This window comes from Peromyscus californicus, unplaced genomic scaffold (genome assembly GCF_007827085.1).
Source record: "Peromyscus californicus insignis strain IS unplaced genomic scaffold, ASM782708v3 Scaffold_6__1_contigs__length_162567912, whole genome shotgun sequence".
NCBI lineage: Eukaryota > Metazoa > Chordata > Mammalia > Rodentia > Cricetidae > Peromyscus > Peromyscus californicus.
This window is the reverse complement of record NW_026294584.1, coordinates 69,104,457-69,126,092: the sequence shown is the minus strand read 5'-3', so window position 1 is coordinate 69,126,092 and position 21,636 is coordinate 69,104,457. Positions and strand designations below refer to the sequence as shown.

The 21,636-nt window shown below is 46.3% G+C and overlaps 1 protein-coding gene across 4 annotated transcripts in view; it reads right to left on the bottom strand.

Annotated features, from left to right (window-relative positions):
- Window positions 1–5,902, bottom strand: part of Snx10 (sorting nexin 10) — a 65,572-nt gene extending 59,670 nt beyond the window's left edge. The window contains exons 1-2 of one of the 4 annotated variants that reach the window (XM_052719978.1): window positions 5,739–5,753; window positions 2,586–2,656 (exon numbers count right to left, since the gene is read on the bottom strand). The gene's annotated coding sequence lies outside the window, so the exon portion shown is untranslated. Of the gene's footprint in view, window positions 1–2,585; window positions 2,657–5,738 lie in introns of all 4 variants that reach the window. The other 3 variants (XM_052719976.1, XM_052719975.1, XM_052719979.1) reach the window with 3 other exon arrangements.
- Between the last annotated feature and the right edge of the window lie 15,734 nt (window positions 5,903–21,636).

Genomic DNA, 21,636 nt, shown 5'->3' with positions numbered 1-21,636 from the left:
CTCAGCGGATAAAGGAACTTGGTAAACTTGATAAGGAACTTGATAAACTCCATTCCTGATGACCCGAATTCAATCTCTGAAATGCACATGGGGAAGGAGAGAACTCCCACAAGCTGTCCTCTGAGCCGAACACTTGCCTGCTATGGCACACACGCATGCACAAGGAAGCGCACACACAGCGTGGCACACACACGCCATGTCTTAGCTACATGTCTATTGACCGAGGCAATTCAGAAAAGAAGTGTTTAGGGGCTGGAGAGATGGCTCAGTGGTTAAGAGCACTTGTTGTGCATCCAGGGGACCCGGGTTCAACTACCAGCACCCGCGCAGTGGCTCATAACTGTGTGTAACTCCAGTTTCAGGGGATCCAGTCTCTTCTTCTGGCCTCCAAAGACACCAGGCACACATGTGGTAGACAGATATACATGCAGACAAGACACCTATACACATAGAAAACAAAAATAAATAAATCTTAAAAAAAAAAATGAACACTTAATCTGGCTTACGGTTTCAGAGGTTGACAGTCCATGATGACAGAGCAAAGGAATATTGGAGAGCTCACATCTTGACCCACAACCACCAGGCAGAGAGAAAGAGCACTGGGAATCCTAGGAGTCTTTAGAAACCTCCAAGCCCACCTCCTCCTACAAAGCCACACCTCCTAATCCTTCCCAAACAGTTCCACCAACTGGAGACCAAGTATTCAAATATATGAGCCTAGAGGGGTCATTCTCATTCAAACCATCGCATGCCTTTACACACACACATAATAAAGAAAGAAATGAAGCTAAAAACTGAGAGAGCAAGTGGGTGGTGTCTACAGTAACAGAACAACGCAGGAAGGGAGGGGCCTGGAGCTACACCGGTGGCTTCTCCTTTAACCTAGTAGAGTCAACAGACGGACAAACCTAGAGTAGGGTTCGGCTTCTCCATCAGTGATGAAGGGGCTGAGTTTGTGAAACGAAAGAGCTCAGAACTGGGAACTGGGGATGCAGCTCAGTGCTACAGCCTTTGCCCAGCAGGCTCCAAAAGGCCCTGAGTTTCATCCCCAGCACAGAAGGGAAGTCTCTGGCTTACCAATGACTTCTGAAGCCATGGGCACAAGCCCGACTTGTACAGTCTGTACCAGCCTTGGAGGAGAAACAGACTCCCAGGTCTCACCATGGGCCCTGAGGCCCAGAAATCTCCTTCTTCCCACATGATTCTTATGGATAAAATGTCCAAGGGGGGGGGAGGGGTAGCAAGCTAGCATAGTAGATAGTATCACTTGCCACCAAGTCCAAAGACCCGAATTCAATCTCTGGAACCCACAGAGTGAAAGAGAACCAACCTCAACAAGCTGTCCTTTGACCTCCACACCTGTAATGCCGTGACACACATGCACACCCAGCTAACATGAAACACACACACAAATAAATAAATGTTATTTTTTTTTTTAATGTTTGAAAACCACAGATCCAGGGAGACAATGTGGACAAGAAGAAGATGCACTGGAAGGGTCTCAGGGAAGTTGAGCATCGGGCCAGATGAAGCAGAAGTGGCCAGAGAGGCGGAGGATGGCTGGGGTGGCTGGAATCAAAATGCAGAAAGATGACCGCATGAGAGCTTGGCAAGCGCTAAGTGAAAAGTGTGGTGAGTGCCAGGCCAGCCATGTAAGGAGCATGAACATAGAGAAATCCCAAGGAGAGGTGCAGGGGACCCAGGAGGCAGCCTCATAGCCCATGGGAGACAGGGACCGTGTGCTTGAATGTCAGGTTCCAAGAGGCTGTTTCTCAGCAGCCTGGGGCATCCTTACATATGCTCTCCTTGCTAGTACCGACTTGAGGGGCCTGCCTCTGTCCTTTGGTGTCCCCTTTGACTCCTCTCACCCCTTTTCTGTCTTTCCATCCCCTAATCAAAAAGGGCTCCAGACTGCCTTTCTTTCCATTGTAAACTGGTCCCTTTTCATTTGTAACTTAACACCTAGGACTGGGGGGTACCTTCACGATTTAAAGAGACTTATTTAGCACACCGCACGGCCCTGAGGGTGCAGAGCAGCTGCTGTGCTCTGAAGGCCTCAAAGTGCAGGGAGCATGCACAAAATAAAGACATCACATGGCAGCCAGGCCAGCAAAGAGCAACCCAGAGGTCAGCCTCCGGCTTCTATCACAACTTTCTCACAGGAGATTTAATCCAGGGTCCTGGGAGAACTGTCTTTGATCCCTTTTAAGGGCAAAGCCCCCAGTCACCCAAGGACTCCCACTGGGCCCCACCTCTTATAAGTTTTACAACCTGTCATGGGTTCACACTGGGGACAAACCCTTGATCCCTTGGGGGACAAGCAACGACCGCAATTCAGTAAACTGATTCAATACTAATGTTGACAGCAATCAAATCTAGTACGAATATCCCACCAGACTCCAAAAGCAGCACCTAAGAAGAGCCTGCCCCTTGAAAAACTGCAGTAGGACAGAACTGTCTAAGAAACTGAATTCTTTGTACAGGCGTGTGTTTGGGTTATTGATGAATCGTTAACTCGGTATTCAACAGTGTTACCAAAATAGAACCTCATGTAATTATTAACAAAACAAAGCAAAAAAAATTACCTTTCATATCTTCCTAAAGGATTCAGGAATTGGACAAGGAGGCACACAACTCTAATCCCAGCACTTGGGAGCTGAAAATAGGAGGATTAGGAGTTCAAACCCAGTCTCAGCTATATCTAATTTAAAAAAAAAAAAGGGGGGGGGGAGGCAGTGGTGGCGCACGCCTTTAATCCCAGCACTGGGGAGGCAGAGCCAGGCGGATCTCTGTGAGTTCGAGGCCAGCCAGGGGTACAGGGTGAGTTCCAGGAAAGGCACCAAAGCTACACAGAGGAACCCTGTCTTGAAAAACGACAAAAAAAAAAAAGAAAAAAGGATTTAGGGAGGCCAGTGAAAAGGCTCATGGTAAAGGTCTCTGCTGCCAAGCCTGCAAGCCTGAGTTCATTCCCCAGGATCTCATGATGGAAAGAGAGAAGTGACTTGTCCTCTGATTTCCATCTATGTGCAAGGGCATGTGTAAACGCACATATGAATGTACACACAAAAATAAACAAATAAATAAAGGTGTAATAAAAAATACAAAAAAAAAAAAAGACTCAGGATGCCGGGCACCCACCTGTGATCCAGCACTTGGAAAGTAGGTGCAGGAGCATCAGGCCTTCGAAACCTCGGCTACATATTGTGTTTAAAGCTAGCCCTGAGCCACAGGAGATTCTTTCTCCAAACTAATTAATTAATTAAATAGTGCCAGGTGTGGGGGCTCACACCTGTAACCCCAGCACTTGAGAGTTCAAGGTCATCCTCAAGTACATTCGAGAGTAGCTCATGCTTGTAATGCAGCACTACGGAGAATCGGAGCTCACAGTCATCCTCTGCCACGCTGCAAGTCAGAGACCAGTCTGGGCCACATGAGACACTGTCCAAAAAATAAAAAAATTAAAAATAGAACCAATCATGGTGACACCTTCAATCTCAGCACTTTGGAGGCTGAGGCAGGCAGATCTCTGAGTTCAAGGTCAGCCTGATCTACATACGAGTTCCATTCCAGGACAGCTGTTTTGTTACGTTTGAGACAAGGACTCCTAAGGTTAAGGATGGCCTCAGGCTCCTGATCCTCTTGCTTCCACCTCCCAAGTGCTGGGGTTACAGATGTGCACCACCATGCCTGACTCTGCCAACAAGAGTTCCAAGATTTCAACTCAGAAGGACCTGAAACCAGAAGCTGTGGCCAACGCACCGTCCCATATAGCCTCTAGTAGGGACAAGTCTGGAGAGCCTACGTGTCAACTCACACCTATTACATAACTAGGAAAAAGACCTTTGGTGATAACAGCCCTAAAATCCGGGGGACCTTCCAAGTGCTGACCATCATCTTAGCCAACCCTCCTCTGCTAGTCTCCAAAACGAAACCCACACTGTAGGCTAGACCCTGTTCTCAGGCAGTTCCCCGCCTTTCACAAGTGGTTGTTACACCACAGCCCTGAACTAAAAGAGGAAAGAGAAAGCAGTTCCCCCAATGGCTTAACTCAAAACGAAAGGAGTGCCATGCCAGGGCTGAAAAGGGAGATCAGGAGAGGTGAAAGTACAGGGGAGGCGCTGTAGTGGGGCATACGGGCAACTCTAACATGCAGAAAGGAACCGCGGTGCTTATTTGTACTTTCTTTTTTTGTTGTTGTTTTGTTTTGTTTTTCGAAACAGGGTTTCTCTGTGTAGCTTTGCACCTTTCCTGGAACTCACTTTGGAGACCAAGCTGGCCTCGAACTCACAGAGATCCGCCTGCCTCTGCCTCCCGAGTGCTGGGATTAAAGGCGTGCGCCACCACCGCCCGGCTTGTCAGCGCATTCTTAGTTACAGAAACGGGCCTGGCTGGCACTGCCCCCAAGGAGGTGTGCCCATGGTAGTGGTGGGGTGGGGTTGCTGTCTTTTGGCCATCATACTTCACTCTCCTCTGCTCTGGACTGTGTTACCCGACTCCTTTGATTTCAGTTATGGGAAGACCTTCAGAGATCAGTGTCTTGAAAGTACAAATAAAGCAGGGCGGGGGTGTAGACTTTGGGGGGCTGGAGAGATAGCTCAGCGGTCAAGAGCACTGGCTGCTCTTCTAGAGGTCCTGAGTTCAATTCCAGCACCCACATGGTGGTTCAAAACCATCTTAATAGGACCTGATACCCCTTCTGGTATGCAGTTATACATGTGGAGCACTTACGTATAAAATATAAAAAAAAAAAAAAAATATAAGTAAATAAAATTAAAAAAAAAGAAGTGTGATAGCCCTTTCAGCTTTAAAAAAAAAAAAAAAAGAATGCACTGACAGAAGAAACCGGGATGGATGGTCAGTTAACTAGAAGCAGCTGCTAACAAGGTCTTTTACAGCTTTACACAGTCACTTCTAAATATATCTACATTTATATCATTATTCAAAACAGTCTGTCAGTCAATCTCAACTCTACTACCCCTTTAAAAATAAATAAATGGGGGGCGGGGGCTGGGGTGCACCTCAGCGATAAGGTGCTTGCTAATATGCTCAAGGCCATGGGCTCCATCCCCAGGACCAGAAGGGAGGAAGACACCTAGAGGCTGGGTGAAATCGGAATGACTGTCCTGGCTGTATCCTTGCTTTGGGGACAGGAATCACGCGAAGTCATGCAGACTCCTCAACCTCACTTGAGATACTGTTGCCAGGACACTTAACGTCCACCTCCTGAAAAGCCCCTCAAAGATGGGCCACTGGTTGGAGTAGTCTCCTAATGCCCCCAACCCCCTCCGGCCACTCCCACAAGCCCACTCCCAGGAGAGGAGGGATTTTCATACACCCCTCCACCGGGTGCTTTCTGCTCCCCCCTCTCGGACCTTGGTTTCACCTGTCGCAAACTGAAAGGGTTGATGGAGATCACGCCAAACCCCCCTCTGCTCTCAATTTCTAATCCATCGCTCTCCACGCGCCTGTGCCTTGCGGAAACAGACATCCCGTGACCATCCCCTTAACAATCCTTGTAATTTTAGCAAAGTGTGATGTGTCCAGAACCGATAAACAGGCTGTTGCTTCCCTGTGTCATCAAACCCGATCGTCAACGTGGGTTCCTCCGCGGCCTTTTCCATCAATCCCACAATCCCATGAAGAAGGGGGGGAAAAAAACAAAAACCTTCTTTACCCCTTCCACCCTCTAAACTCAAAGATGCCCGGCCTTGCATTCAGAGGAAGAAAAAATTAAAAACCCGCCCGCGCCAGCATCCTCCGCGTCCCCGGCCGGGCTGAGCAGGTGCCCGCCACCCGGCTCCCTCCCCGAGGCTCGGCTTACTCAGGCGCGGTCTGGGCGGCGGCGGCGGCGGCGGGCCGGGAGCACCGCGGAGTTTGCTGACTCAAGGCGCGGCGGCGGCGGCGAGCGCCCAGGAGCGCACCCGAGGAGGAGCGCAGCCCCGCGTCCAGCGCACGCAGCGCCCGCCCCGCCCTGCGCGCCCGCTGCCCCCGCCCCGCGCCACTGCCAGCCTCCTGCAGGAACGTGGGAGCAGCCACCTAGTTCGTGGGTCTTTCTCCCCACCCGGCAGTGAGAGATGAGGGAGGTTGGGAACAGACAAGCATGACTCGGTGTTCACAGCGGGATCTCGATGGAGGGCTTGTGACTGATTGCTATAAAAATATTTTTAACTTCTCTGTAATTTCTTTTGAAAAAAAAAAATCTCTTTTTTCATGAACTATGAAGAGAAAGCTCTGAGATCTGCCAAAGATAGGCACATTTCCTAAATACCATCTTGGGCTGGATCTCACCCACCTGTGTGCATGGAACACCTCAATCTCACCCACCTGTGTGCATGGAACACCTCAGTGGTCCAGGATGGGAAGATGGCTAAGCTTTAAGAGCACTTTTTGCCCTTTCAGAGAACCTGGTTCCTAGCACACACACAGACACACACACACACACACACACACAGAGCAGCTCACAACTGCCTATAACTCCACTTCACCACCTTCTGTACAGGCACCTACAGGGTGCACATGTGCATACAAGCTGGCAAAATACTCATAAAATAAAATGAATAAATCTAAAGACAGAAAAACTCAGTGATGGACGTGTTAGTGAATTCTTTGAATCTGGGACTACCCAGGATCTTCCTGGAAATGTTGTCTGTGTCTGTATTCCACAGTTACACTGCATTCTGAACAAAACTTTCCAAAATGCAATGTCTTATCTTGGACTTGTATCTCTGAGTCCTGAATCATGGGCATTTAATGATCAAAACTGCACCCAAACTATGATATGTGTGTGTGGTAATTTGAAAGAAAGTGGCCCCCAAAAGGAGTGGCACTATTAGGAGGTGTGGCTTTGTTGGAGTAGGTGTGGTCTTGTTGGAGGAAGACCACTGTGGGGGCAGACTTTGAGGTCTCATATATGCTCAAGATACTGCCCAGTGTCTCAGACCACTTCCTGTTGCCCTCAGGTCAAGATGTAAGAACCCTCAGCTCCTTCTCCAGCACCATGTCTGCCTGAATGCTGTCTTGCTTTCTGCCATGATGATAATGGACTGAACCTCTGAAGTGTAAGCAAGCCACCCCACCTAAATATTTCCCTTTGTAAGAGTTGCCTTGGTCATGGTGTCTCTTCAGAGCAATAGAAACCCTAAGACAATATGCAACCATCGTTTTTTTGTTTGTTAGTTTGTTTAACCTTCAAATTCTTGTCTGAGTGAGTAGCATTCATTGCCTGAAAAATAAAATACAGCATGTCTAAGATCCTGAGTGCTCATTAAGTCCAGACTAATCAAGAACCTGCCTTCTGACTTCTGCATTTGCTGGAGCTCACTATATAGACAAGGCTGACCCAGAACACACTGCCATCATCCATCCTTGTCTCCCAAGTACTGGGATTAAAAGTACAGATGTTCTCCACAACACAACATCTAAGAGCCTGACTTCTCAACTCTGGGCAGAGCCACAAGCAACCTTTCCAGTGTCTACTGTTAGAGTTAGGGCCCAGAGAAAGGAAGAATATGAAAATAATTCAAAATAGAAAGAAGCTACAATCAGCCAGGCATAGCAGTACTTGCCTGCAATTCTAAATGCTGACACTTCAAGCACACAACACTACATTGAAGTTTTGTTTGCTTGTTGCTTTATTTTTTTCTCCTTGAGATAGGGTCTCACGGTGTAGCCCAGCCTGGCCTTGAACTCATCACCCATCTGCCTCCCATGTGCTGAGTAGTAGAATTACAAACATATATCACCACACTTAACTAACAAGAGCACTTACTATTCTGGCAGAGGACCCAGGTTCAGTTCCAGCATACATAGTGGCTCACAACCATCTGTAGGCACCAATGCAGTACATATACATACATGCATGTAAAATACTCATACACATGAAATAAAATAAATCTTAAAATTAATAAAAATTTGTCTTGGTCTAATTCGGCAGTATGGTAACTACATCTTTTTCTGGGTTAAGAATCATAATTTATGCCAGGCAGTGGTTGCGCACACCTTTAATCCCAGCACTCAGGAGGCAGAGCCAGGCGGATCTCTGTGAGTTCGAGGCCAGCCTGGTCTACACAGTGAGATCTAGGACAGGCACCAAAACTACACAGAGAAACCCTGTCTCAAAAAAACAAACAAACAAAAAAAGAATCATAATTTACAATCTGGATTCAAGGAACTGTTACGGCCACCTTTTAAAGGTTGTGACGTTTTTGTTATACCATCAGGGAAAACCAGTAAAATCTCAACTCTGTACTAGTTAAGAAACATTGAGCTGGGTGGTGGTGGTGCACACGTTTAATCCCAGCACTCAGGAGGCAGTGGCAGATAAATCTGTATGAATTCAAGGCCAGCCTGGTCTATATAGTGGATTCCAGGATAGCCACGGCTAAAGAGAGAAACCTTGTCCCAAAAAACATAAAAGAAACAAAGATAGAAAGAAAGACATCCTGTGTAGGGCTGGAAAGGTGTGATATTCTTCCAGAGGATACACATTCCTTTTGAAGCACCTACATGGGTAACCCCAGCTCCAGGATATCTGATGCCTCCCTCTGACCTTCTTGAACACACACATAAAAATACATGTTCTAAGCCAAGCAGTGGAGATGCACACCTATAATCCCAGTACTCTGGAAGCAGTGGTAGGTGGATCTCTGTGAGTTCAAGGTCAACCTGATCTACAAAGTAAGTTTCGGGACAGGCTCCAAAGCTACACAGAGAACCCCTGTCTCAAAAAACAAAACGAAAAAGAGTTTATTAGGGTTTAGAGTTTCAGACCATCAGAGTGGGGAGAAGGGCAGTGGACAGGCAGGCATGGTGCTGGAGCAGTAGCCGAGAGCTCATCTTGATCTACAACCATGAGGCAGAGAGAGCTAACTAGGAAAGTTGTCAGCTTTTGAAACCTCAAAGCCCACCCCCAGTAATACACCTTCTCCCAAAAGGCCACACCTTCTAATCCTTCCCAAACAGTTCTACCCACTGGGAACCAAGCATTCAAATATATGAGCCTATGGACGCCGTTCTCATTTGCACCACATATATCATAATGAAAATGTATGAAGTGGTGACCATGTGCCCAGCACAGTAACGAGAGCTGTACCTGGGTTCTCTCCTTTAACCCCACAACCATGCCATGGAGCTGGCCCTACTGCCATATCACCACCTCCCTTCAAAAGGAGAAACGAGCCTGGGAGGCTTTTCCACGATCCTAAACTAAGTAGTGGAAAGACGGGATTTGAATTGTTTCAACACACACACAGACACACAGACACACAGACACACACACACACACACACACACACACACACACACACACACACACGCAAAGATAAGTAAAATAAATTGAAATCTAAAGAATCATGCTGTTAAACTTGTGACTTAAAAAAATAAAACTTGTGGGGCTGGAGAAATGGCTCAGGGGTTAAGAGGACCAGTTGTCCAGAGAACCCAAGTTCAGTTCCACAGACTGTGGGAAGACCACAATTGCCTATAACTCCAGCTCATGGGGAATCCAGTGCCCTGGATTCTGGTCTCTTCAGACACGCACACAAGTATTATATATATATATATATATATACACAATCATATAAATAAAAGATAAAAATTAACTTAAAAACTACTCTGGTATCAAGAAATGCACATCAACAGTGATTACCACGTTTCCTCTGTGTGCAGCTTCTGTAAGCTGGAGACTCATGGTATCTTTACACCTGGGGTGATGAGCTACTCTCTCAACTGTGTGCTCTTTCCTTTCCTATGCCTGTGTCACTACAGGACTGGGAAGCCTTCACTCTACCCAAGTTCCACCCGGAAGGTGACCTTCAGGGGACTCAAATCCCATCTTTCCACTACTTAGTTTAGGATCGTGGAAAATTAAGCCTCCCAGGCTCATTTCTCCTTTTGAAGGGAGGTGGTGATATGGCAGTAGGGCCAGCTCCATGGCATGGTTGTGGGGTTAAAGGAGAGAACCCAGGTACAGCTCTCATTACTGTGCTGGGCACATGGTCACTACCGCACACATTTTCACTGCTGTGTTTTTTATTCTCTAGATGTTTTTTGTAACTGTGCATGTGTGGGGTGGGGGTGCAAGTGTGTGTACATGCACGTGGACACCAGAGGACAACCTCAGATGGTGTATTAGTCAGGGTTCTCTAAAGGAACAGAACTGATAGAATTTACATATGAATTATTAGACGAGTTCCAGGATGTAGTCCAGTGGTTCAACAATGGCTGCCTCACAACAGAAAGGCCAGGAATCCAGTGTGGTGATATATTGTGTCCCCCAATATATTGTGCACCCTAATAAAGCTTATCTGAGGATCAGAGGAAAAAGCCAGCCACTATATTAAACATAGAAGTCAGGCAATGGTAGCACATGCCTTTAATCCTAGCATTCAGGAGGCAGAGATCCATCCGGATCTCTGTGAGTTCAAGGCCACACTGGCAGCAGAGCCAGGCATGGTGGCACAAGCCTTAAATTCCAACACTAGTTAACCATAAAGGTCTGGAGACAGGAAGTGACAGAGTTGGGCAGAAAGAGGAAATGATGTAGCTGGGCAGAGAGAGGAAATGAGACAGCAGAACAGAAAGGCATATAGGTGTGGGTATAAGGAAGTAGATCTCTTTGGAGGCTGAGGGCTGGTAAGGTGAGGTTAGCTGTAGTTTGTTCTGTTCCTCTGATCTCTCGGTTTTAACCCCATTATCTGGCTCTGGGTTTTTATTTATGACCGTTTAGCAATTTGTCTTACAATTTAGTAATTGTTCATTTCCCAGGGCCATATGTTTTGGCAGACCCAGTCAGGTGTGGGAGTCCTGAAGGATTCCCAGAGAGCTGCTGTCTTGAATTGCTGTGATGAAACACCATGACCAAAGCAATTTATAAAAGAAAGCATTTAATTGAGGACTTGCCAACAGTTGCATAGGGTTATTTCATGACCATCACAGCAGAGATCGTGGAGGTGGCAGCAGGTTGTCATGGTGCTGGTGCATAGCTGAGAGAGCTCACATCTGGTCTTCAGGCAGAGAGACCTAGCCTGGTGTGGGCTTTGGAAATCTCAAAACTCTTCCCTGAGTGACACACCTCCTCCAGCAAGGCCACACTGTTGGCAGACTTTTTCCCCTCACCAGCCAGTTCCCAAATAACCACACAGAAACTTATTAATTATAAATACTCGGCCAATAGCTCAGGCTTGTTACTAGCTAACTCTTACATTTTAAATTAACCCATAATTTTTATCTACATTCAGCCACATGGCTTGGTACCTTTTCTCAGTACAACAAACCTCATCCCTTCAAAGATTAGGGAGGGTTCGGAGGGAGAGATATCACCTCTTCAAGAAAGTTTTGTATTATCAAAATTAAAAAGCTTTGTATTATCAAAATTAAAATTTATATTTATTTATTCTTTTTGTTTGTTTGTTTGTTTTGAGACAGAATTTCTCTGTTTAGCCCTGGCTGTCCTGGAACTAACTCTGTAGACCAGGCTGTCTTCAAACTCACTGAGATCCACCTGCCTACCACTGTCCAGTGAGCGCTACCACTGTCCAGTTTATTTATTCTTTTGAGGAGTTTGGGATCAAAGGCATGTACCACCCACACCCATTTATTTATTTATTTATTTATTTGGGTTTTTCCGAGACAAGGTTTCTCCATGTAGTTTTGGTGCCTGTCCTGGATCTTGCTCTGTAGACCAGGCTGGCCTCAAACTCACAGAGATCTGCCTGGCTCTGCCTCCCAAGTGCTGGGATTAAAAGCGTGTGCCATCCGGCTCATTTTTTATTTTTTGAGGCAGGGTCTCACATGGCTCAGACTGTCTCCAGCTAGCTCTGTAGCTGAGGATAACCTTGAGCTCTGATCCTCCTCTGCCTTCCAAGTGCTGTGATTACTTACATGTGCCTGGCTAAAAGCATTTCGCTTTAAAAGTCCAGGCCTGTTAAATAAATAAACACTAGTTGAAATGGCAAGTTTTATGCTATTATTGCAAACTAAAAATAATAAATTGTTTAGCTAAAACTGACGAAAACAAGCTGGGAATGGTGGCTCCTGCCCTTAATCCCCAAATTCAGGAGGCAGAGGCAAGCTAATCTCTCTGAGGTCAAGGCCAGCTTGGTCACTCTACGTAGTGAGTTCTAGGACAGCCAGGGCTACATGAAAATACCCTGTATCAAACAAACAAAAAAAACTGACAGAAACCAAGTTTAGTGTTACTGAACATATCTTGAACATAAACCTTTGAAATCAATGGCATCGTGGTGTAAATTAGTACCAACAAAGCAAGAGGGAGAATCTGGCAGTGAGGCCTTTCCCTGTGACCGTGGGTGCATTTCAGGGCATGGCCATGTGGGGGCAGTAGCAGTGGCTCCAAGACTTGCTGTTAATACAAGCCAAAGTTCCAGGCCCACAACCTGCACACATCTTCCTGCCTGCGGTCTAAATCATCTCCAGACTTTTTGTTTTTGTTTTTGTTTGTATTTGGTTGGTTGGTTGGTTGGTTGGTTGGTTGGTTGGTTGGTTGGTTGGTTGGTTGGTTGTTTGGTTGGTTTTTTGAGACAGGATTTCTCTGTGTAGCTTTGGAGCCTGTCCTAGAACTCTGTAGACCAGTCTGGCCTCGAACCCAGAGATCCACCTGCCTCTGCCTCCCAGGTGCTGGGATTAAAGTCGTGTGCCATCATCGCTTGGCTAATTGTTTCGTTTTGTTTGTTTTTTGAGACAGCATTTCTCTATTTAACAGAGTCCTGGCTGTCCTAGAACTCACTTTGTAGCCCAGGCTGGCCTTGAAATCACAAAGATCCACCTACCTCTGCCTCCTGAGTGCTGGGACGAAAGGTGTCCGCCACCATGCCCCACTTATCTCCAGGTTTCTTACAATACAATTTTAACCAGCATCATTGCCACAAAAACTTTAGGCTTGTGCAGTTTGTTGGGTAACAGCAGAAGTCTGTATGTGCTCAATACAGACACAGTTTTTATAAGGTTGTTTTTTTTTTTTTTAATATTGAGTTCTTCCCAGATCCCTCCCCCACCCACTCAACTTTGTGTCTTTTTTAAAAAAATATTTTTATAACATTTATGTATGTGTGCATGTATTTTGTGTGCATGTGTGTGTGCATAAAGGTGTTCACACACTGTAGGTGACTTCAGAGGACAGCTGCAGGAGTCAGGCCTTTCCTTCCACCATTCGGGGCCTGGGAATTGATCTCGGGTCCTCAGCTTTGATAGCAGGCACATCCAGCTGCTGAGCCATCTCAGCAACCCAATATTTTTTTTTTTTTAGTAAGTGCAATTCTCAGTTGATAGAGCCTGAGGATACTAAGTCTGTGACGTCCAGACAACCCAGAGCAAAGCACCCCATCCCTCTGCACAGGTCCCTTATCTGAAACGACACCTACTCGAGGAGGGTGTTTGGGAAACAATGTATATAACAGCTCCAATTTACAGAGTAGGAAAGAGCTTCCTACTTCGTACTTAGACATTATTGTGTTCCAGGAACGTCTCATCTTTACTGATTTAATGGTTGCAAAATATGTGAATGTCACCTTGTGGCAGCTCTTGAAGAAGGGGGCGTGCTTTACTCATTCACAGTCTCAGTGCTGGGCCAGTACCACCTGAAGATGTCAGATGTCTCTCTGGAATGTTACACTTGGATAAGGAGAAGGTGGAGAGGCCGGAGTGAAAGGGAGTGGTCTGAGTGAGAGGCCCCCATTGGCTCATATCATTGGTCCCCAGTTGGTAGGAGTGTTTGGGAAATTTCAAAACCTAGGCCATTTCCAGTTAGCCCTCTGCCCCCCATCTCCCCACATCCCCTCGGCCCCCAGGCCCTCCCCACCCCCTGCGCCTCCAATTTGCAGATTAGGATGTAAGCTCTTAGCTACTGCTCCATGCCTGCCTGTCTCCTGCCATGCTTCCCACCATGATGACTCTGAAGCTGTGAGCCCCAATAAATGTCCTCTCCAATGAGTTGCCTTGGTCATGATGTTTGATCATGGCAAAAGAAAGGTAATAAAGACAGAGGGAGATTACTTTTCATCCCTCATCTTTTTGAGTACATTAAAAACATATACACAGAGACAAACACTGAAGCTAAGATAGCTTAGGGACCTGAAAAACTCCACCTCCATCCTCTTCAGATCCTTGCTGAGCTGAAGAGTAAAATGACATAAAAAAGATTAACAGGGGGAAAACATACAAATTTATGTATTTATTATTCCATTTATCTTTTTCCTCTGCATGCACGCCCACAATAGAGGCATAGAGGTTAGAGGTCATCTTGCTGGAGGTGCTTCTCTCCTTCCACCATGTTGGTCCTGGGGATTGAACTCAGGTCATCGAGCTTTGCAGAAAACAACTTTACCTGATAAGCTATCCTACCTAGCCATACAAATGTAGGCCTAGCATGGTGGCCCACACCTATAGGTCAGGATCAGAAAGTGGAAGCAGAAGGATCAAGTTCTAAGTCATCCTTGGCTACATAGTAAGTTCAGGGCTCATCAGAGTCCTTATAGGCTCTGAAAATCCAGACAGTTGGGACCGATTACTTATTTATTGACAAAGCATAGTAAATTGCAAAAAAGGTTACTGAATTATGTAAGAGTCCTAAAAGATAAGATTCTAGAAAGATCTGCACAGAATGTTCTTGATTTTAAGTTTTGTTTTTGTTTGCTTTGGTTTCATTTTTGGAGACAGAGTTTCTCTGTGTTACAGTCCTGGCTGTCCTGGAACTCTCTATAGACCAGGCTGGCCTCTAACTCACAGAGAACTGCCTGCCTCTGCCTCCCGGAGTGCTAGAATTTTTGTGTGTGTGTGTGTGTTTGTGTTTTTGTTTTTGTTCGAGACAGTGTTTTTCTGTGTAGTTTTGTTGCCTGTCCTGGATCTCGCTCTGTAGATCAGGCTAGCCTTGAACTCACAGATCCACCTGGCTCTGCCTCCTGAGTGCTAGGATTAAAGGCGTGAGCTACCACCGCCCGCTGACTTCTGTTTTAAGATTCATTTTTATTTGCATGTATTGTCTGTTTTGAGACACGGTCTGCTGTAGTCGGGGCTGGTCTTTAATTCACTAAATAGCCAAAAGCTGGTCTGGAACTTGAACTCCTGATCCTCCTGCCTCAGCTTCCACAGCAAATGAGACAATGTGAATGTATCACTGCATCAAGACTTAACGTCTCATCTTTGGTAATAATAGTTCTATGTGTTAGAATTCTGCCCTCGCTCTAGCTACATGACTGTGCATGTGCAGATCAGAAGTTAAGCAAAGGGTCTTGTGTCTTACATCATCAGTGTGCACTGGCAACTGCACGGAGTGGTCACACAATCAGCACATGTGTGGTGTAGCTCCATAAGCCCACTTCACGGGAGCCCTTAAAAGCCGGACGCAGACCCCACCCTCTCTCTCTGTTCTGCTCTCTCTCCCCCGAACCACCTTCCTCCTAGTAAAACTTTGAAACTAATACTGGGTTTTGTCATGACCGTGACCTTTCCACACCGCAACCAGCGCCACAACCAGCGCCGTTTATCATTCATTTCACTATGACTAGATGTGCTGGCATAGGCCTTTAATCCCAGCACTCAGGAGGCAAAAGCTGGTGGGTCTCTAGAAGTTCAAGGTCAACCTGGTCCACATAACAAGTTCCATGACAGGCAGGAATTCACAGTGAGACCTTGTCTCACAATATAAATAAAGAAAGAAGAAACAAAGGAGCAAACAAAAAGAATTCTGTGTCTTCACAGAGAAATTTCATGTGAGAGTTTTGAGAAACTTTACTATCCGAGTGATCTTGTACTTATTATTTTTTAAGGTCTTTTAATTCATAGTAGTCAGTGGGCCAGAGCAGTGTATTTTGGAATGGCATATTAACTCCTTCAGTCTAAAACAGGTGACTTACAAAAGAGGAAGCAATAATAGTTAATAAATATTAAAAACCTGGTATGATGGTACATGCCTGCTGTCCTTGTTAATGTGGTCTCAGAGTCATCCAAGAGGAAAGCCTTAAATGAGGAACTGCCTTGATCAGAGGGCCTGTGAGCATATCTGTGGGGAACTGTCTTGATTATTAATTGATGCAGGAGAGCCCAGCCCACTGTGGGCAGCACCTAGGCAGGTGGTTCTGAGTTGTATAAAAAGGACAGGAAGTGGAGCTCGAGTTGTTGGTTTTAAGCAGCGGTGCAATGGTATTCATTAAGAGTCGCTGTTACCGTGTGAGAAAAGCCACCGGGTACGACAAAACGCACTATAAGAGTTTTATTAGGAGAAGGGAGGGACAGAAGAGAATGTGATCAGGCCTGTGGAAGACACGTGGGGGGGGGTGGAGAAGAAGAGGGAGGAGTCTGTGATCTGCTTTTTATGCATTCCCCTGCACGTGCGCATATGGGCTTATGGATCTATGCCACAAATGCAGCATAGATTGCGTGATCACGCTGTGTGCAAATTACAAGACCGAATAGCGCACAGATTAGGTAGGATATAAAGCCCTGGAATGACTAAACATCTGAACAGCGCATGTGTGGTCATGTAGCTGGGAGAGTGGCCAGGAATTCCAACAGGAGTGATACCTCAGTGGTTAAGAACACTGACTGTTCTTCCAGAGGACTCAGGTTTGGTTCCCAGTGTGTGTGTATGTGTGTGTGTGGGTGTGTGTGTGTGTGTGTGATGCACACAAGTGCCTCTGGAGGCCAGAAGTGTTGGATTTCCTAGATCTGGAGTTTACAGACAGATGTGAGCCTTCTGATGTGTGCACTAGGAACCGAACTCCAGCACTACGTACACTCAACCAAATACACACATATTATCTTATTATTATTACACATACAAACACATGTATATTATCTTATTACTGGAGTAGTTTGCTTTTGCTGCTGCGATAAAACACTGACTAAAACCAACGAAGAGAGGAAAGGGCTTATTTGGCTTACCCTTCCCAATCAATCACAGTCCATCATGAAGGAAAGTCAGGGCAGGAACTCAAGGCAGGAACCTGGACACAGCCTGAAACAAAGGCCACAGAGAGAATGCTCTTTCCTGGTTGCTCCTGGTGCCCACAATCTAAAACCTTTGTTACCACGTGGGTCCAAAGAATCGAACCCAGGTGGTCAGGCTTAGTGGGTCTGCTGAGTCATCCCAAGAACCCCAGCTACCTGGCTCCTGCTGGTCTTCTCGTATTTACCATTTTCCTTCTAAATACTATCTAAAGCTGCCTGCTAAAAATGGAAACCTTCCCATATTTCTGTTCTATTTACAACTTCCCATTGAAGGCTTGGAGAGACAGCTCAACAGTTAAGAGCACTTGTTCTTACAGAGGACTTCAGTTCCCAGGACCTATGGCAGATAAAACCAGCCACAATTCCAGGTTCAGAAGATCTGATGCCCTCTTTTGGCCCCCATGGGCACTAGATGCACATAGTACACAGACATACATGCAGGCAAAACACCCATATGCATAAAAAATAAAATAAAATAAATCTTTAAAAAAATAAAATAAGCTGGGCGGTGGTGACATCCACCTTTAATCCCAGCACTCAGGAGGCAGAGGCAGGTGGACATCTGGTGAATTCGAGGCCAGCCTGGTCTGCAGAGCAAGTTCCAGGACAGCTAGAGCTACACAGAGAAATCCTGTCTCAAAAAACCAAAAGAAAATAAATAAACAAACAAATAAATAAACTTTCCCATTGGTTCATAATACATGTGCGTGACAAATGTCACACACACGTAACACATATACCACACGCAGCACATATATACATATACCATATATATAGACCACACAGCATATATACCATATGTAGACTATACATATACCACACCATAGACCATATATACACTTGAAGAATTGTTATTTAACCTTTCTGAGCCTTGATTTTTTTTCCATCTTTTTGTTTGTTTGTTTTAGTATTCATTCCCAGAGTTGGTGATGGAGCCCAGGGCTTTGGGTTTCCTAGGTAAGTATTCTGCCACTGAACCACACCCCAGCCACAGCTTGAATTTTATAAGTAGCCCATGTTCTTGTCACTCTCCAGCCTGCCCTTTCTAACCTTCCAGCTGCTCTGGTCCCCCACTTCACCACCCATCCACTCTGGCTCCACACTTCACCATCCATCATTCAGCCTCTCTGGTCCTCCATTTCACTTGACTTTAGGAGAAAAATCCAGTCTGTTATCCTCGGGCTGCCCCTGCTGTGACTGGACAAAGCCCCTGAGAGCTTGCTTAGATTTCTTGGGTTTTCCAACAACAGTCTTATTCCTTATTTCTAAGTCACTCATTGTTTCTGCTTGCAAGATTCCTCAGGCCAGGCCTTTGTCACTTCCTGCCTCGCTAAAAACAAACCAACACCAAAACCAGCACCCAAACCCCCCAGAATGTCTGTTAAAGCCCAAGTCTCATTCCAAGCCCGGGGCCCAAAAATGAAGTGTCACACCAGGTCCTTCCAGACAGGGCTGAGAAAGCAGCCAGGCGATGCTCAGCCTGGGCAAATTACCTAATGTGGAGGGCCTCAAAACAGCTTGACCACACAGCAGCCATGACAGGCTTAGGGGCCTAGACACAGCTTCTGTGACAGGCTTACTGGCAGGTAACACCTAGATCCAGGAAAAGCCTTAAGCTGATACCACCCAGGGATCCACCCAGGGATGAGGAAGTACCTGACATCCCAAACATTCCAATCTTTAGATAAAGTGGCCAGATGTCCCTGAGTCTAGCACACACCTATTTTTGTTTTACAGATACCCCTAGACAATTGTCAGTCAATCAGGTTCCAGGACCCAGGAAATCCCCTCACCCCAACCTCTGCTATGATAAAAATTCTGCCCCTCCTGAGCTCAGAGCTCTCTGCTCTCACTGCTGTGTCAGACAGAGAGACCAAGCTCGAAGCTTGAAGAGAATAAAGGCTCTTTGCTTTTACATGCAGCATGCGGTCTCTATGGTGGTCTTTTGGGGGTCCCTGTGATCTGGGCATAACCCTCACAGGAGCCCCACTATACACTCAGATGAAGGTTCTCAACCTGGCATGTCCATGCGTCCTGTTGTAAGATGGCTCAGTGCGTAAAGGTAGTTGCCACCAAGCCTGATGACCTGTGGTTCCAATCCCTTGAACCCAGGTGGTCGAAGAGAACTGATTCCTGAAAGGACCAAGCAGATGCCATAACACGTTGCTCAGTCTTCTCTCAGAGATCAGGCTTCAATTTCAGTTTCCTGAGACTGAGCAAGCAGTCTCTGGGAGGGCCGTGAACAAAAGACATAGTCCCTGCAGTAGCTCCCTTTCTGCACGTACTCTGACTGCTCAAAGTTCAGCCAGTTGTTTACTGTCTGGGACCCCTCACCAACTTAGAGCTATGTATGTGAGTCAAGGACAGAGCCTGGACCACTGAGCCAGGCCCCACAGTCAGTACGTGCTAGGCCAGCCAGCCTCCATGGCAGCTCAAGGACAAAGCCTGGGACTTGTCCTGGACAGCCCCCAAAATGATAATTGTAACCCCCAACCAGTAAATTCAAAGGTTACATACCCTCACCCAATTAAAAGAGAACAGAGACCTTCAAAAATAAAAATAAACCAATCCAAGTTGCACCCATGCCAAATCCCCCCAACCACCCTGAAGGGCTTGTGGTTTTTGCCTTTAAATAGCTAGCCACACAAAGAAAGAGCAACTCCTCCCTGCCTCACTGTATTGGGTGTAGGAATGAGTTCCCTGTCTAGACTTGTATCTATAGAATAAACCTTGCTGTTGCATTCTGGACATCCACGGTCTTCAGTGGTCTCTTTGGGGTCATGATCTGGGCATAACAATTCCCATGATGCATGTGCGCAAGAGAGCATCATGTGCGCACACACACAAGCATGCACGCACATACACAATAATAATAATAACAATGATAATAATAATAATGTTTAAAAATGAGCATCTGGGCTGGGCGGTGGTGGCACACGCCTTTAATCCCAGCACTCGGAAGGCAGAGGCAGGCGGATCTCTGTGAGTTTGAGGCCAGCCTGGGCTACAGAGTGAGTTCCAGGACAGGCTCCAAAGCTACACAGAGAAACCCTGTCTCGAAAAAACCAAAATAAATAAATAAATAAATAAATATGAGCATCTGGCACACCCTTGCTAGAGGAGGTCTATTTTTTTTTCTCCTTTCCTATCAAGCACAACAAATCTCTAGGGACTGTACACTTTCCTTTTTGTTTTGTTTTTTGGGGACAGGGTCTTTGTAGATCAGGCTGTCCTGAACTCACAGATATCCATTTGCCTCTTCCTCAGGATAGCCATCAGGAGCACAGGTTTCTCTCTGGAATAGCTTGGGTCCTTATACCATGACTGCTCACAGAGTAGTTTCAGCGCGTGTGGAACAGCGCCCCCTTCTGGAAGGACGTCCTGAGAAATCCCCTTCAGCTCAGCTACAGAGAGTTCTGGAATTTGAAAAAAAAAAAAATGTCCTAGGCCACATCCTATGTGGGACAGAGCCATGGGAACGCAGCAGCAGACACTTACAGCTTAGTGTCTTAGGGTTACTATTGCTATGATGAAACATCATGACCAAAGTAGCTTGGGGAGGAAAGAGTTTATTTGGCTTACACTTCCATATCATTGTTCATCATCAAAGGAAGTCAGGGCAGGAACCTGGAGGCCGGAGCTGATGCAGAGACCATGGAGGTGTGCTGCTTACTGGCTTGCTCAGCTTGCTATCTTATAGAACCTAGGAACCAGCCCAGGGATGGCATCACCCACAGTGGACTGGCCCCTCCCTCATCAATCACTAATTAAGAAAATGCCCTACAGGCTTGCTTGACCTTATAGAGGCTTTTCTGAATTGAGGATCCCTCTTCTCAGATGACTTTAGCTTGTGTCAAGTTGACAGACTAGCAGCGCACTGAGGTTCTTTTCTCCCAGGCCATCAGGAAGCAGCTTCAGAGGCCAGCTAACCTGGCCAGGTACTCTTTCCCACTTTCCAATCTTTTTATTCTTGGAGTCTAAGGGCGATAAAGAATTAAATTCTGCCGGGCGGTGTTGGCACATGCCTTTAAGAATCCCAGCACTCAGGAGGCAGAGCCAGGCGGATCTCTGTGAGTTCGAGGTCAGCCTGGTCTACAGAGTGAGTTCCAGGACAGGCTCCAAAGCTACACAGTGTAGCTAGAGTTTTTCTGGTCCTGCCTGGCCCACGGTCAGGACAAATCTCTCTCACCCGCCATTCCCGGAGCTACTCAGACCCAACCGAGTAAACACACAGAGACCTATATTGCTTACAAACTGTATGGCCGCAACAGGCTTCTTGTTGTCTAGTTCTTATATCTTATATTAACCCATTTCTATTAGTCTATAAGTTGCCACGTGACTCGTGGCTTACCGGTACCTTACATCTCGCTTGTCATGGTGGTGGCTGTGTCTCTCTGCTCCAGTCTTCCACCTCCCCAAATCCTTCTCCTCCTTGTCCCTCCTACCCTATCCTTCCTGCCTGGCTACTGGCCAATCAGAGTTTTATTTATTCACAACATACAGGACATCCCACAGCAACACAGAGAAACCCTGTCTCGAAAAAAAGCAAAAAAAAAAAAGATTAAATTCTATCCAGAAATCCCCATGCAGGGATCAAGAAGAGTTGCAAACTCTGGAACAAGCCAGAGTTGGCACTGTTCCCTGGGGAAAGGCCTATGGCTGCTGCTCATTCAC